Raw genomic sequence first — 18272 nt, 5'->3', positions numbered from 1 at the left:
CCGGGTACTCAGCTAGTTTATATAAAACGTATTGCTTTCATACCTATCCTGGTTTTCTATGACCAACATTGACCAACACTGACTTACCTATGAATATTAACCGCCTTGACCTTGGACATTGACAACTCTATGCTATCTATTTATCTATCATTGTCCTGTAGTATTGTTATTTATCTTGAAAACAGCTATATATTTTGTTTCTCTCTTATTTCTCTGATGATCCTAACAGAACTAACTAAAGAATTAACAGGCAAAACGCGTTGGCATGAGAGGTTGCCACCAATTCTAATATTATATAATGTGTTGTTATGTTGTCCCTCATCCCCCTATCCTCACTTAGAAATAGGAGGTTCGCATTAGACATGTGCAGAACCAAAAATTTCGTTTTTTTAGTTTTGTTCATTTTCGGTTTTTTTAAACGTTCGGTTCTGTGAATATTCGGAATGTTGTGCATTCGTCATATTCGGTTTTTGGATGCATCCGCAATTTTTTTTTTTCGTTTTCTGATGCATTTGTTTAACCTCTTAAGGACCCAGGACGTACGGGGACGTCCCCGCACCCTGGGCTTTAAGGACCCAGGATGTCCCCGTACGTCCTGGCGTTTTCCGGTCTCTGCCGCTCGCCGGGCAGAGATCGGAACCAGATGCCTGCTGAAATGCTTCAGCAGGCATCCAGGACAAATGCCGAGGGGGGCCACGTAGGCCCCCCATGTCGGCGATCGCCGCAAATCGCAAGGGAAATCGCCCTTGCGATCTGCGGCGATACCGGGCTGATCGGGTCTCTGGGACCCGACCACCCGGTAATTTCGCATGATCCCGGCTGTCACAGACAGCCAGGACCATGCTAAAGAATAGGAGCGAGGTGGCAAGCCTGCCACCTCCTCCTATTCCCTGCGATCCGTCGGTTAGTTAACCGACCAATCGCAGGAGGGGGGGTGGTTACTTCCTCCCGTCCTGCCAGGCCCCTTGAAGTCCGGAGAGGACGGGAGGAAGACCAGAGGACACGGCGGGGGACGGGGGAGTGCTGGGGACCGGCCCCGGTACTTACCTCGTCCCTGAAGACCCGGATCCAGACGATGAAGACTGCGGCAGCGGCGACAGGTGAGTAGATCTTCAGCCGCGGTCGGGCCCTTTACAGCAATGCACGTCGCCGTAAAGCGACATGCATTGCTGTATTGGGACCCTGTAAACTACAACTCCCAGCATGCCAGACAGCCCTTGGCGTCTGGGCATGCTGGGAGTTGCAGTTTTGCAACTTCTGGAGGTCCACAGTTTTTTGACCACTGTGCCCTTCCAGATGTTGCAAAACTACACATCCTCAGCATGCCCTTACTGTCCAGGCATGCTGGGAGTTGTAGTTCTGTAACATCTGGCCCTTCAGATGTTTCAGAACTACAACTCCCAGCATGCCTGGACAGTTTTGGCATACTGGGAGTTGTAGTTTTGCAACATCTGGAAGGGCACAGATTGGGAACCACTGTATTAGTGGTCTGCAAACTGTAGTCCTCCAGATGTTGCAAAACTACAACTCCATGCATGCTGGGAGTTGTAGTTTGGCAACATCTGGCTCTAAAGATGTTGCCGAACTACTACTCCCAGCATGCCTGAGAATGTTTGGGAGTTGTGGTTTTGCAACAGCTGGAGGCACACTGGTTGGGAAACATTGTTTCCTAACTCAGTGTTTCCCAACCCGTGTGCCTCCAGCTGTTGCAAAACTATAACTATCAGCATGCACTGAGACTGTGCATGCTGGGAGTTGTAGTTTTGCAACAGCTGGAGGTCCCCCCCTGTGAATGTACAGGGTACATTCACATGGGCAGGGGCTTACAGTGAGTATCGGGCTGCAAGTTTGCAATGCAGCAAATTTTGCGCGGCAGCTCAAACTCGCAGCGGGAAACTCGCTGTAATCCCCCGCCCGTGTGACTGTACCCTAAAAACACTACACTAACACAAAATAAAATAAAAAGTAAAAAACACTACATATACACATACCCCTACAAAGCCCCCCTCCCTCCCCAATAAAAATGAAAAACGTCTGGTACGCCACTCTTTACAAAATTGAGCCTCCAGCTGTTGCAAAACAACAACTCCCAGTATTGCCGGACAGCCGTTGACTGTCCAGGCATGCTGGGAGTTTTGCAACAGCTGGAGGCACCCTGCTTGGGAATCACTGGCGTAGAATACCCCTATGTCCACCCCTATGCAATCCCTAATTCAGGCCTCAAATGCACATGGCGCTCTCAATTCGAAGCCCTGTCGTATTTCAAGGCAACAGTATAGGGTCACATATGGGGTATCGCCGTACTCGGGAGAAATTGACTAACAAATCTTGCGGGTCTTTTTCTCCTTTCACCCCTTATGAAAAGTTAAAGTTGGGGTCTACACCAGCATGTTAGTGTAAAAAAATTAACTTTTTACACTAACATGCTGGTGTTGCACTATACTTTTCATTTTGACAAGAGGTAAAGGGGAAAAAAGCCCCCCAAAATTTGTAACGCAATTTCTCCCAACTACGGAGATACCCCATATGTGGGTACAAAGTGCTACATATTGTATATGTGAATAAAAAAAAATTTGGGGGGAATATCCATTTTCCTTACAAGCAGAGAGCTTCAAAGTTAGAAAAATGCAAAATTTTCAAATTTTTCATCTAATTTTGGGATTTTTCACCAAGAAAGGATGCAAGATACCACAAAATGTTACCACTATGCTAAAGTAGAATATGTCATGAAAAATATTCTCGGAATCAGAATGATAACTAAAAGCATTCCAGAGTTATTAATGTTTAAAGTGACAGTGGTCAGATGTGCAAAAAATGGCCGGGTCCTGAGGTGTAAAATGGCTGGGTCCTTAAGGGGTTAAAAATCGGATGCAATCGTTAATTCTGATTTTTGGTTCTGCACATGTCTAGTGATCCCTCAACATACGATAGTAATTCGTATGTTGAGGGATTCGTGCAATGTAAAAAAGTAAAGTCCTACTCACCTGTCCCCGCTGCTTCGGATGGTGTCCCTGGCCCTCCGCTGGGCTCTCCTATTCCTCTTCGGTACTCCGCTGGGCTCTGCTGGGCTCTCCTGGTCTTCTCCGGTCCTCTGTTGTCTGCCGCAAAGCCTTACAGGGCCTCCGTAGCGACGTCATCACGTCGCTGCCGCTCGCCGTTTCTATTGGATGACGGGACGGCGTGCGCGATGGCGTCATGACGACGTCAGAGGGAGACCCGTATGAAGGCCCCGGACCAGCCCAGGACCCACCGGAGGAAGGCCCGGAGCAGCGCGGAAAGGTGAGTGAACCTGCCCGGGCTGCTTCAACTGCTATCCGGCAGCAGCTTAAGCATTATGCGCTGCCGGACAGCAGTTGATGCATGGCCCCGACATTCGGTATACTGATAACGAATGCATTCGTTGTTCGTTAACATGCATATTCATTATGCGTTAGTTATCGAATGCATTCGTTAACTGTATATTCATATTTGTATGCTTTTTTGGGATTTTGAATTTTTTTTTCCGTGTTTTGTTCCATGTTCGTTACGAAACGAATTGCACATGTCTAGTTCGCATTGAGGAGGTAGGGCCTCTTTAGAGTAGGTACTTACCTGTACCCTTCGCCCCTTTCCCCTGGCATCTTATGGAGCTGTTTTCTTAAAGTGTTTTGTGTATCAACAATTTATGCTTTTTTATGTTATATCTAAGTAAAAGCTAAGTTTTAATATATCTTGAACCTAATTGGTAATTCTTCTTGCATATTGGATATTTATCATACTATCACAGGTGGTTGATGAATTTGGAACACATAAGCAAAACAAAAAAGTCACTGTTGCTACTTTTGTGAGACTTTATTGCAACTTTTTTAATTTGCTTAACGCCCAGGAGTTTTGTACTCCAGGTCAGATCTGGAGCAGACTTGAGACTTTTTGTAAAGTGTGTGCAACCTTTTTTTCTTACGTGCAACTTTCGCACATCATAAATTCCTTGACCACTGCAAAGTGAAAACCGAATTTTGCTTTGGTAAGACTATTTGTAACTTTTTGCTTACCCACAAAAGTCGCACAAAAAAGGTCTTAGTTGCACATGCGACTTTTTGTGTGCCCGGAGTTAGTTAAAAAAGGGTATAAATACCTTGATAAATGTCCCCCAATGTCCACAAACACTTAGAGGGGAATGAAACATCTTGGGGGAGATTTATCAAAACCTGTCCAGAGGAAAGTTGCCCAGATGTCCATAGCAACCAATCAGCTCGCTTCTTTCATTTTTAACAAGCCCTCTGCAAAATGAAAGAAGCAATCTGATTGGTTGCTATGGGCAACTGGACAACTTTTCCTCTGAACAGGTTTTGATAAATCTCCCTCCTTGACTTCCAAAAACTAGCTAGACATCCCTATCAGCAGATCAGTCTGTTGAAATAGAAAAATCCAATTACTAACTACAGAATCGACAACAACATAACAGGTATAGAGAGAGACAATATCATAACATCACTTTATCTGTGCCACTACAGTCGGGATGTGTATGAAAGTTTAATTAGCTTAACATAAAATGTAATTTAATTAAACTGCAAGATGAAACCCTGGCTCCAAATCTGCCACTCTTGCACTTAGGCAATTGAATTACCTGGGGAAACATGAAAAGCAAATAATTAAGTAATTATAATCATCAAATGAAGAACAAGTACCTCTTCAGAGGAAAGTCAAAGCCAAAATCTACTTTCAACTCCTTTAGTGGAGCCATGTCCATTAGGAAACTTCCACTCTTTGGCTTGGTGCTATAACTGTGGTTCCCGATACATATGTGATTATGGTGTGTAGTTCTCCATAAGCCTTGTGAGCAGAGTCCAAACTTTGAATTAGACAGTACTTTCCTCTTCTCTCAGCAGACAATCCGAACACTATCTTAAATAAATCAATAATAGAGATTGAAAAGACAACAATGGCACTCACCTACTGTGCAAAGGTATCCAACTTCTTTATTGTAGTGAATTCAGGACATCAGGACATACATTAATGGAGCAGAGTGAAGGTCCTGCTCTCTCGGTGTATGGCCTGATGTCCTGAATACACTACAATAAGGAAGTTGGATACCTTTATAAGTGCCGGTGCTGTCATTTCAATCTATATTGCTGATTTATTGAAGAAACTGTATCTGTTACAACTAAACACCCGTATTATTGGGAATAGCAGCATGAAAATATACATGGCTAACACTCATGGATGCACCAGTTGTGTGACTTAATAGCTAGTGCCAACCTCAGATTTCTCCTGTTTGCAGACTATCTTAACTGAGTTGTTGCTACGTGTCAAATGAATACTTTAGGCATCCATGTAATACATTGACCCTGATTTAATATTGTTAACCCTACCTACCTTTTGGTCAGATTGCGTGCCAAAATGTGCAAATTGTTCTACAAAATCTGTCTAGAATTTGTGGTGCAATGTGCCAAAATACACCTGCGGGCCCAATAAAGACTTGGAGTAGTCGCTCAAAAATGGGGTGTGTTCTTACAACTCAACCTATTTACTATTGAAATCACAAGGTTGTCAGAACTTTCCACACCTGCATATAGTAAATAAAGTGGAATCATGCAAATCTGAAACAACATTCCATAATAAAAACCCTGCACTCTAAGTAAATCCGGGGCAATGTCCTTTTAAGCAGGAGTCACTCTCTAAACAAGGAAAAATAAATATCGTCCTCAACTTAGCTTAAAGAGTACCTGTCATCAAACTATATTTCCTAAAGTAACTCGGATTATATTCCCTAACTACTCCTAACACCCCTCCTGCCCTTAAAATATTTTTTTGAGCTTTAAAAAGCTGTGTATCATACCTTTCCCCTTGCTCACATTGTGTGAGCTCCTGGCAGAAGAAAGTGGGCATTCCCCAGCAGGTGCGACGTCACTAAAGCCTGAGAGAGCTGTGCCTCGCCATGCCCCGCACGCACCTCCTGAGTTTGGTCTCCTGTCAGGCCAGGAGGAGACCAAACTAACTGTTTGACTTGTGGCAGGGAACAGAACAGAGCCACCTGGTGGCCCTTTTTTCAATCACATTAAAAACATATCAAGTTTGAGAATTTTAACAGCAAGTGAATAGCAAAGTGTCTTATAATTACACAAGGAACAATCTATTAAAAGTTTAGTTTGGTGACAGGTACTCTTTAATTTGTAGATTGTATGTATAAATAAATATATAAATAAATTAAAGGGGATCAAAAATAATAATAGAAGTAAATGTTAAGATATAGAGGAAAATTTGCTGAGTTGCCCACAGCATCCAATCAGATTGCTTCTTTCATTTTTCACAGGCCTTTTCAAACTTTTCCACTCGACGGGTTTTGATAAATCTCCCATATAGTAAGGTATATTATATTGAAAAAAATTCATGAAGCATTTATTAATTAATATGGACACCAATTGCACTTTGAAATAGTCACAGGCCCATAGTTATTGTAGGTAGTTATTTTTCTTTATTTCTATACTGCCTCAAGTTGTATAAAGTGCACAATCTTACTCACTACCAAGACTGTAGGTTGGGTTATACATTAAATGGGTACTCCGGTGGAGTCAACTGGTGCCAGAATGTTAAACAGATTTGTAAATTACGTCTATTAAAAAAATCTTAAACCTTCCAGTACTTATTAGAGGCTGTATGCTACAGAGGAAATTATTTTCTTTTTGGATTTCTGTTCTGTCTGTCCACAGTGCTCTCTGCTGACACTGACACCTCTGTCCATATCAGAAACTGTCCAGAGCAAGAGAAAATCCCCATAGCAAACACATGCTGCTCTGGACAGTTCCTGACATGGAAAGAGGTGTCAGCAGAGAGCACTGTGGACAGACAGAAAAGATATCCAAAAAGAAAAGAATTTCCTCTGTAGTATACAGCAGCTAATAGGTATGGGAAGGATTAAGATTTTTTTAATAGAAGTAATTTGCACATCTTTAACTTTTTGGCACCAGTTGATTTAAAAAAAATAAAAATTTCCACCAGAGTTCCCATTTAATTAGTTGAGCTACTTGTTTTCCTACAGGATTCACTCTTTGCCGTAGCAATTTAATATGGCTTATTGAGATACATTACAAGCAAGGGACCCCCTTGTTATGGTGTCCATATTTTAAAATAGAGCATGCACTACATTTTTTATACACCACTTAACATTATGACATACTATACATTCAGATGTTAATATAATATTTATTTATTTAGCACACACAGATTCCACAGCACTGTTCACTTCCAAAAATCTGGCAATTTTAAAGGGGAACTCCGGTGAAAATGTTAACCCCTTAACGACGCAGGACGTAAATGTACGTCCTGGTAAGGTGGTACTTAACGCAACAGGACGTACATTTACGTCCTAAGCATAATCGCGAGCATCGCTCCGATGCAGCTAGGGACCCGCCCGTAATGGCGGACATCCGCGATCCCGTGGATGTCCACCATTTACCCCTCAGATGCTGTGATCAATACAGATCATGGCATCTGCAGCATCGCGGTCACTAAAATGGATGATTGGATCGCCCGCAGCGCTGCCGTGCCATCCAGCATGGCAGACGGAGGTCCCCTCACCTTGCTCCACTGCCTTCCCAGCGTCTTCTGCTCTGATCTGCCTGATCCTCAGACCAGAGCAGAAGATGACCGATAATGCTGATCAGTGCTATATCCTATACATAGCACTGAACAGTATTAGCAATCGAGTGATTGCTATAAATAGTCCCCTATGGAGACTATTAAAGTGTAAAAATAAAAGTAATAAAAATAAAGTAAAAAAAATTGAAAAACCCCCTCCCCCAATAAAAATGTAAATGGTCCCATTTTCCCTATTTTACCCCCAAAAAGTGTTAAAAAATATTTTATATACATATTTGGTATTGCCGCGTGCGTAAATATCTGAAATATTAAAATAAAATGTTAATGATACCGTACGGTGAACGTCGTGAACATAATAATAAAAAAAAGTCCAAAATAGATGCTTTTTTTTATAACATTTTATTCCCAAAAAAATTATAAAAAATGGATTAAAAGTTCTATATAAGCAAATATGGTATCAATAAAAAGTACAGATCACGGGACAAAAAATTTGCCCTCATATCGCCGCTTATACGGAAAATGAAAAAATTATAGATCTTCAAAATAGGGGGATTTTAAACGTACTAATTTGGTTAAAAAGTTTGCGATTTTTCTTAAGTGCATCAGTAATAGAAAAGCATGTTATCATGGGTATCATTTTAATCGTATTGACCCAAAGAATAAAGAACACATAGATTAGGGCAACATAATGGCCTAGGCACTTAAAGGGGTACTCCGGCGCTAAGATGCCTGATCGCGGGTGTCCCGCCGCTGGGGACCCCCATGATCTTGCACGGAGCCCCCCATTAGAATCAGTCCCCGGAGCACGTTCGCTCCGGGTCTGATTACTGGCGATCACGGGGGCCGGAGCATTGTGATGTCACGGCCCCGCCCCCGTGTGACATCATGCTCCGCCCCCTGAATGCAAGCTTATGTGAGGAGGTGTGACAGCTGTCACGCCCCCTCACATAGGCTTGCATTGAGGGAGCGGAGGGTGTTGTCACACGGGGGCGGGGCCGTGACGTCACAATGCTCTGGCCCCCTTGATCGCCAGTAATTAGCGAACGTGCTGCGGGGACTGATTCTAATGGGGTGCTGCGGATAGGGAATAAGATGTCTTAGCGCCGGAGTACCCCTTTAATATTTTATTACAAAGAAGCCTACAGGAGCCAGCACTAACCTCAGACGCAATGATAACTAATGACAATTCCCATAGATAACTATGGCTGCCAGAGCTTCTCTTTAATGTGTTGTAACTTACAGCTGGCACACCTAAAAGTAATTGCTTTAATAATCCTTTAAAGGTGCTTAGTGAATAAACTTGTATTACAGGTGCCTGGTTTCTATATTGTATCAGTGACTGCCCTTTATATAAATTTAACCTACACACTGTGTTTTAGTTTCTCTTTAAAATTGTACACAGAAATATACTTTATGACATTTATACAGCTTATACCATTTTATTAACAAAGGATTTAGCATCACTCTGTAAGGCATGTGATCTTCAGTATGATCAATATGGCCATGAGCGCTCTTGTCTGTCCGTGAATAATGATGTGTGTGACCTGGTTAGACAATGGTCTAGAGGGACAAGCATCAATAAACACATTTACTGAACCTCTGATTTCCTGAACAGTGCTGAGTCACAGTACAACCCGGAATAAACATTTTCAGTACCTTGTTACTAAGGGTATGAGCAAGACCCTTGAAGAGGAACGTTACCATTTTTGTAACAGATGTTAATCTCTTTGTTAGTATTAACTGCAGTTAATGAGAAGAGTTCATTTACATAAACATACAGTGAAAAATTGCTACCTAAAGTGCCCACACAGAGCATGAATGACGGCAAACTCCACCTATATTTGGTCCTATGGGACCTATAACACTGCAAAAAAAAAAAGTGAAAAAAAGTGAATAAAGATCATTTAACCCCTCCCCTTTTAAAAGTTTGAATCACCCCCCTTTTCCCATAAAAAAACACAATGTAAATAAAAATTAAAATAAATATATATGGTATCGCCGCATGCGGAAATATCCGAATTATAAAAATATATTGTTAATTAAACCGCATGGTCAATGGCATTTTTTATATCATGAAAAAATGATCAATAAGTCCCATCAATGCAAAAATGGTACCGTTAAAAACTTCAGATCACCGTGCCAAAAATTAGCCCTCATACCGCCCCATACGTGGAATAATAAAAAAAAGTTATAGGGGTCAGAAATGACAATTTTAAACGTATTAATTTTCCTGCATGAAGTTATGATTTTTTCCAGAAGTACGACAAAATCAAAACTATATAAGTAGGGTATAATTTTAATCGTATGAACCTACAGAATAAAGATAAGGTGTCCTTTTTACTGAAAAATGTACTACGTAGAAACGGAAGCCCCCAAAATTTACAAAACAGCATTTTTTTTTCAATTTTGTCTCACAATGATTTTTTTTCCATTTCACCATAGATTTTTGGGCTAAATTACTGACATCATTACAAAGTAGAATTGGTGGTGCAAAAAATAAGCCCTCATATGGATTTTTAGGTGCAAAATTGAAAGTTATGATTTTTGAAAGGAAAGGAGCAAAAAACGAAAATGCAAAAACGGAAAAACCCACGGTCCTTAAGGGGTTAATGCAAGCCTATGGGAGGGGGTGTGGCGTCAGTCACAACCCCTCCCATAGACTTGCATTCAGGGGGCATGTCCGTGATGTAAAAAAAGAAATACCAACGTGTGACTCCATTTTGGAAACTACACCCCTCACGGAATGTAACAAGGGGTATAGTGAGCTTTAACATCCCACAGGGGTTTGACAAATTTTTGTTAAAGTTGGATGGGAAAATGAAAAAAAAAGAATTTTTAACCAAAATGCTGGTGTTACCCAAAATTTTTCATTTTCACAAGGGAAAATAGAGGAAAAAAGCCCCCAAAATTTGTAACCCCATTTCTTCTGAGTGAGAACATATATGTGGATGTAAAGTGAATAACCTTCAAAATTAGCCCAAAGATATAGTTAAAAAATTCCTCTTTATTATATATACAAAAACAGGTAGAAAAAACACCCATAAAATGACCCACCCTTAAAAAAAACCCAACACAAAGCTGAGCAGGATATCACTGGGATATATACAGTAATCGGTAATGCCATATACAGTCTAGCAGTATTAGTTTGGTCAGCACATAAAAACACAATAACTTAAATCAACACAATACCTAATTGTGACATGCTGACGGCTTCCCAGTGATGATCCTGCAACCTCGACACGTGTTTCGGATGATTCCTTTCTCAAGAGGCGGATGTAAAGTGCTCTGCGGGGGAACTACAATGCTCAGAAGAGAAAGAGTGCCATTGGGCTATGGAAAGAGAAAATTTGTCCAGAATTGAAGGCCACGTGTGTTTACAAAGCCCCCATGCAACTAGAACAATGCAAGCCCCCCCACATGTGACCTCATTTTGAAAACTGCACCCCTCATAGAATTTAATAAGGGGTGCAGTGAGCATTTACAGCACACTGGCGTTTGACAGATCTATGGAACAGTGGTCCGTGAAAATGAAAAATTTAACTTTGTCACGAAAAAACAATCTCGGATTCAAATTTATAAGTAAAAGGATCCCAGAGTTATTAATGCTTAACCCCTTAACGACGCAGGACGTATATTTACGTCCTGCGCCGGCTCCCGCGATATGAAGCGGGATCGCGCCGCGATCCCGCATCATATCGCGTGGGTCCCGGCGCTAATCAACGGCCGGGACCCGCGGCTAATACCACACATCGCCGATCGCGGCGATGTGCGGTATTAACCCTTTAGAAGCGGCGGTCAAAGCTGACCGCCGCTTCTAAAGTGAAACTGAAAGTATCCCGGCTGCTCAGTCGGGCTGTTCGGGACCGCCGCGGTGAAATCGCGGCGTCTCGAACAGCTGATCGGACACCGGGAGGGCTCTTACCTGCCTCCCTGGTGTCCGATCGACGAATGACTGCTCCGTGCCTGAGATCCAGGCAGGAGCAGTCAAGCGCCGATAATGCTGATCACAGGCGTGTTAATACACGCCTGTGATCAGGATAAAAGATCAGTGTGTGCAGTGTTATAGGTCCCTATGGGACCTATAACACTGCAAAAAAAAAGTAAAAAAAAAGTGTTAATAAAGGTCATTTAACCCCTTCCCTAATAAAAGTTTGAATCACCCCCCTTTTCCCATAAGAAAAATAAAACAGTGTAAAAAAAAAAATAAATAAACATATGTGGTATTGCCGCGTGCGTAAATGTCCGAACTATAAAAATATATCATTAATTAAGCCGTACGGTCAATGGCGTACGCGCAAAAAAATTCCAAAGTCCAAAAAAGCGTATTTTGGTAACTTTTTATAACATTAAAAAATGAATAAAAAGTGATCAAAAAGTCAGATCAAAACAAAAATCATACCAATAAAACCTTCAGATCACGGCGCAAAAAAATGAGTCCTCATACCACCCCGTACGTGGAAAAATAAAAAAGTTATAGGGGTCAGAAGATGACATTTTTAAACGTATAAATTTTCCTGCATGTAGTTATGATTTTTTCCAGAAGTGCGACAAAATCAAACCTATATAAGTAGGGTATCATTTTAACCGTATGGACCTACAGAATAATGATAAGGTGTAATTTTTACCGAAATATGCACTGCGTAGAAACGGAAGCCCCCAAAAGTTACAAAATGGCGTTTTTTTTCGATTTTGTCGCACAATGATTTTTTTTTCCGTCTTGCCGTGCATTTTTGGGTAAAATGACTAATGTCACTGCAAAGTAGAATTGGCGACGCAAAAAATAAGCCATAATATGGATTTTTAGGTGGAAAATTGAAAGGGTTATGATTTTTTAAAGGTAAGGAGGAAAAAACGAAAGTGCAAAAACGGAAAAACCCTGAGTCCTTAAGGGGTTAAAGTGACAGTGGTCAGATGGGCAAAACATATTCTGGTCCTTAAGGTGAAAATGGGCTTGGTCCTTAAGGGGTTAATAATATAGAGGATAGGATGATATTAGCAGATGACACCAACTTTTTTAGAATAAAATAACTATACTAACAGGGTTACTATGTAACTACAGTAAAACAAAAAAAAAAACAAAAAAAAAAATATATATATATATATATATATATTTATTTCTTGCCTATAGAGAGCATCAATAGGGGTGTGGAACACTTTGCCTTGTTGTAACACACATAGGGTGTGTGCTGGGTTAGTAGGTTAGTAAAATAATACTGTTATTCAGTATGACATGCAGATTAGAGGCGTTGCTATAAGAATCACTGTCGCAGAGCGGCACAATGACAGAGCCTGGAGGTGGCATCAGAATTAGGAGACTGAATGACACAGCGTGGAGATGGCGGCAGCATGAGGAGACCATATAGTGGCTGAATGACCCAGCCTGGAGGTGGTAGTGCTTGTGCTCAGATAAGCAGTTGGCTAAATGCTTGTCATGAATCTCCAAGACAATGCACAGTTGATCCAGCACTTGGGGTAAAATATTTAAAGGGATACTTCGCTCATAGACATCTTATCCCCTATCCAAAGGATGTCTGATCGTGGGGGTCCCACCGCTGGGGACCCCCGTAATCTCGGCAGCAGCACCCCAGACATCCTGTGCATGGTACAATCTTCACTCTGTGCCGGATGACTGGTGATGCGGGGTGGAGGCTCGTGACATCACGGCCTCGCCCCCTTAATGCAAGCCTATGGGAGGGGGCGTGGCATCATGACCCCTCCCATAAACTTGTATTGAGGGGGCGTGACCGTGATGTAAAAAAATAAATACCAACGTGTGACTCCATTTTGGAAACTACACCCCTCATGGAACGTAACAAGGGGTATAGTGAGCTTTAACATCCCACAGGTGTTTGATGAATTTTCGTTAAAGTTGGATGGGAAAATGAAAAAAAAAAAAAATTTTAAACCAAAATGCTGGTGTTACCCTAAATTTTTCATTTTCACAAGGGAAAATAGGGGGGGAAAAGCCCCCCAGAATTTGTAACCCCATTTCTTCTGAGTAAGAACATATATGTGGATGTAAAGTGCTCTGCGGGCAACCCCCCCCCCCACATGTGACCTCATTTTGGAAACTACACCCCTCATAGAATTTAATAAGGGGTGCAGTGAGCATTTACATCACACTAGCGTTTGACAGATCTATTTTGTCACGAAAAAACAATCTCGGAATCAAATTCATAAGTAAAAGCATCCCAGAGTTATTAATGCTTAAAGTGAAAGTGGTCAGATTGGCAAAAAACATTCTGGTCCTTAAGGTGAAAATGGGCTTGGTCCTTAAAGGGTTAATAATATAGAGGATAGGATGGTATTAGCAGATGACACCAACATATTTAGAATAAAATAACCATACTAACTGGGTTGCTATGTAACTACAGTATATATATATATATATATATATATATATATATATATATATATATATATATATTAGAGATGAGCACATTTTTTAAATATTAAATTCGGCCAATTCGACAAATTTTCTGAAAAAATCAGTATTAAAAATGGCTATTTCTTGCCTATAGAGAGCATAAATAGGGGTCTGGAACACTTTGCCTTGCTGTAACACACATAGGGTCACAATTGAAATGATTAAAAAGATGTTTTAACATTTAAATTGAAGATTTCAAATATATGAACCTAAAAAGTTCTATTTAATGTACCAGCAGCATGAGGAGACCATTTTTGTAACAGATATTAATCTCTTTGTTAGTATTAACTGGAGTTAATAAGAAGAGTTCATTTACATAAACATACAATGAAAAATTGCTACCTAAAGTGCCCATACACAGTGACACAGCCTGGAGGTGGCGGAAGCATGAGGAGACCATATAGTGGCTGAATGACACAGCCTGGAGTTGGAGGCAGCAAGTTCAGACCATATAGTGGCTAAATGAAACAACGTGGTGGTGGCGGCAGCATGAGGAGACCATATATTGGCTGAATGACACAGCCTGGAGGTGGCAGAAGCATGAGGAGACCATATAGTTGCAGAATGAGACAGCATGGAGGTGGCAGCAGCATAAGGAGAACATATGGTGGCAGAAAGAGACAGCCTGGAGGTGGCATCAGCAGCATCAGGATTCCTGAAAGCATCAGCAGTCCACGTTTCCAGTGCCCTCACCAGCCATGGTTTCCAACACGTTTATCTTAGTAAATGAAGCAGTGGAATGATGTTGTTCATCCCGTAATCCATGCAAATGACTAAGGGCCTGAGCAAATGGCAGCTGTCACGTATGAGCTGCAACTGGTTGACGTTAAAGTTACACAGGGGAGTCCCCCTATCTGCTTGGATCATCAAGAAATCTGTGATGGCATTTCTCTGTTCGTATAGTCGGTCCAACATGTGAAGGGTGGAATTCCAATGTGTGGAAACATTTCAAATCAGATTATGTTGGGAGATACAGTTCTGACGCTGCAGCTCCAGGAGGGTGTGCTTTGCGGTGTACTAGTGGCTGATGTGCATGCAAAGTTTCCTTCCCATTGTTAGGATGTCTTGCAGATGGGGAAACACTTCAGGAACCGCTTGACAACCAGATTAAACTTGTGTGCCATGCAGGGCGCATGCCTCAGGCCTCCATGATGCAGCGCAGACAAGATTTTCTCCCCATTGTTGGTCACCATGGCTCCCATTTCCAGTTTTCGTGGAGTAAGCCACTTTTAGCAGTTCCTCCCCTGTGTGACTCCGTTTGCCAAGGCAAACCATGTGAAGAACTGTGTGACACCACTGTGCCCTGCACAAATGGTATGCTGGAGGGGCACACTGTCACAGGACCAACAGCCTGAGAGCGTGGAGGCGGAAGCAGCACGACCTTTTCAAGTTGCTGTTGTGGCTGTGCAGGAACCACATTCACCGAGTGGGCCATAAAGCGCATGTCTTATCCCTGACAGTTGTTACAGCTCCACATGTCGGTTCTTCCTTGCACTTTGGTACACACCGACAGGCTCAAGGACTGGCCCACCTTCTGTTCCACAAAATTGTGCATGGCTGGTATTGCCTTCTTTGCAAAGAAATAATGGCTTGAGACTCTCCACCTCGGCTTGGCATTGGATTGCTGGGGGAATGACTGACTAGAAGTAGGAGGAGTAGGAGCATCTGGTGCGACAGAAGATGGGTATGACACACAGCTCCTTTCGGCTGAGGTGGTGGAGCCTTGGCTGGCTGAAACAGGAAGCGGCGTGCCACTGGGTAATGCAACAGGCTGGACCACAACATTGGAGCCACGGTTCTCCAAGGCCACTTCATGGTGACGCTGCATATGTTGACGCAGGGCCGTGATAGCAACATTGGGACCCTGGCCACGCTTCACCTTCTGCCGACATATCTTGCATGTGGCCAGGTTAACATCTTCTGAATGCTTGATGAAAAAGTGCCACATCACCGAGTAGCTGATTTTCCCACCAATAGTCTGCACTGATTGACTGCTACTTCCGCCGACTCCAGGAACCCCTGTTCCACTTCCTCCTGGGATGGTAGGCTGCCGTGAAGCAGGTGATCTATGCCGCGCTCGTTTGGCTCCAGACTTTCCAATTCTGCCACCATGCTGACTCCCAACCATGCTAAGACCTTGCTGGCTCAGCTTCTGCCTCATGGGCAACCTGCAACCCTCTTCTCCTGATGATGATAAAGCCCCTTCTGCACCCAGCTCAAAAGTGCGATCGGCTTCATCATCATCGAGTTGTGTCTGCACATCCCTGATGTCCTCCTCAGGTTCCTCAAAAGTGTCTGCTTCAGGAGCCTGAACGCTCGCAACACCACCTCCCACGCCACTCTCCTCATCACTATTTGGCCGCCTAGCGGAGGAAGCGGCAGATGTCTCCTCCACTTCTTGGCTGGGCAGTAGCTGCTGACTTTCCTCTAGTAGAAAGTCCTCACTAAACAGTGGAGCTGAACCCACAGCATAAGATACTTCTATGGGGGAGGGAACAGCATAGGACAGAGGCAATAGGAGGACAGAGACTGCTACTGAGCCATGCCAACTGAGGGTTGTGTCAGAGGAACCCACCAACTGTTGACTGGGGGTATCAGATGTCATTTGTGAGGAAGTGGATGACCGTGTTAACCAATGGATGACAGCAGATGGGTTGCTGGGTGAGACATCACCGCTAGCTGATACGGGGAGCTCAGGCATCTCGCTGATACTCCTGCTGCCACTCGCCCCTAGTCTGCTGCGACCTCTGCCTGATGAATTTAGGCCTCTGCCACACCTCTGTGCATGTCCTGGCACTTCTCTGCCTGACATACATAGTGCGTATACGAGACAAGTACTATGCTCCACTATGCTTAAAACAGTATTTGTTTAAAACACCAGAAGGTGTGTACTTTTGTCTGGCCTTTCATAGTATCTAGGCCCTTAAGACTTTAACAGGAACAAAATGGTACACCACTTAGAAGTACGCACAGGTTACACTTAAAGGGGTACTCCGGTGAAAACCTTTTTTCTTTTAAATCAACTGGTGGCAGAAAGTTAAACATATTTGTAAATTGCTTCTATAAAAAAATCTTAATCCTTCCTGTACTTATTAGCTGCTGAATACTACAGAGGAAATTCTTTTCTTTTTGGAATGCTCTCTGATGACATCACGAGCACAGTTCTCTCTGCTGATGTTTTCAAGTGCTTAGTGGCCCTTGAAAGCTCCGTCACACCAGGAGTGGTGAACTCTCCCTGAGTTAAATACTCATCCCGTTTAGTTGGTCCAAGGCCCCTCATCTCAACCAAGCCAGATTACCCTGCTCTGTACTGATGAGGGGCAAGTACCCTGAAACAGCTGTCTGCAGATGGGTGCTCTTTCCTTCTGGAGAGAGAGCTCTGGTTTGGCATTAATCCCGATTAGCTTTTTATATTCTGGAGCTAAGCTGATACCAGGGAACATTGCCTGAAAAGGGGATGTAATTAGCTGATTTGCATATTCCCCTATATAGATATATATATATATATATATATATAAACTTTATTCTACTTGTGTGGCACAGAACAACCGCCAAGTTTAGGTAATCTAATTCCCAATTGGTGAGTTTTTCAAAATGAAAAGGATAAAGTTATTTCACTCTATTCCACAAACATAAAAAATTATTGCAAGGACAAGATCACAAAATAGATAATATTACATAAAGCAAAATAATACAAAATTCATACTGGACCCCTGTTCTTAAAAGGGTCAATATCCCCTGATAACAATGTATATTTTGGTGGTACAATTGTTTAGGGGAAATAAACCTTGAGAGGATAACAATAACTTACTATAGTTAGGATAAGGTGCTAAAATACCTGAATTGCAGTTGGGAAATTCAGCCTTCAAGCTCCATTTAATGTCTTTAATAATGCTGAGCAATCTTCTTCCAGCAATTTACAACTGATGACAGGTACAGAACGTACAAAGACAGCACATAATATGATGAGGCAGATCCATGTTTAACCAAAAATAATCAAGGTTAGTGAGTCATTATATAGTTGAGTCATTATATGAAAATATGGTTAACTATTTCACTCCCAAGTGATCTTTATGTACATGTGGGTGATCCCAGGTTGAGATGCCCATCCAGAAATACATCTTTATGCTACAATAAATCATCAATATTGCTAAAGAACAGTGATAGCTAACCTTTTTGAGCCTGAGTGCCCAAACCGAAACACTGAATTTTTTATCTTCAAGTGCCAGGGTGAAACCACAAGGGGGGGGGGGGGGTGTGGGGGGTT

The sequence above is a fragment of the Hyla sarda genome, chromosome 8 (genome assembly GCF_029499605.1).
Source record: "Hyla sarda isolate aHylSar1 chromosome 8, aHylSar1.hap1, whole genome shotgun sequence".
Taxonomy (NCBI): Eukaryota; Metazoa; Chordata; class Amphibia; order Anura; family Hylidae; genus Hyla; species Hyla sarda.
This window is presented reverse-complemented; position numbering follows the sequence as displayed.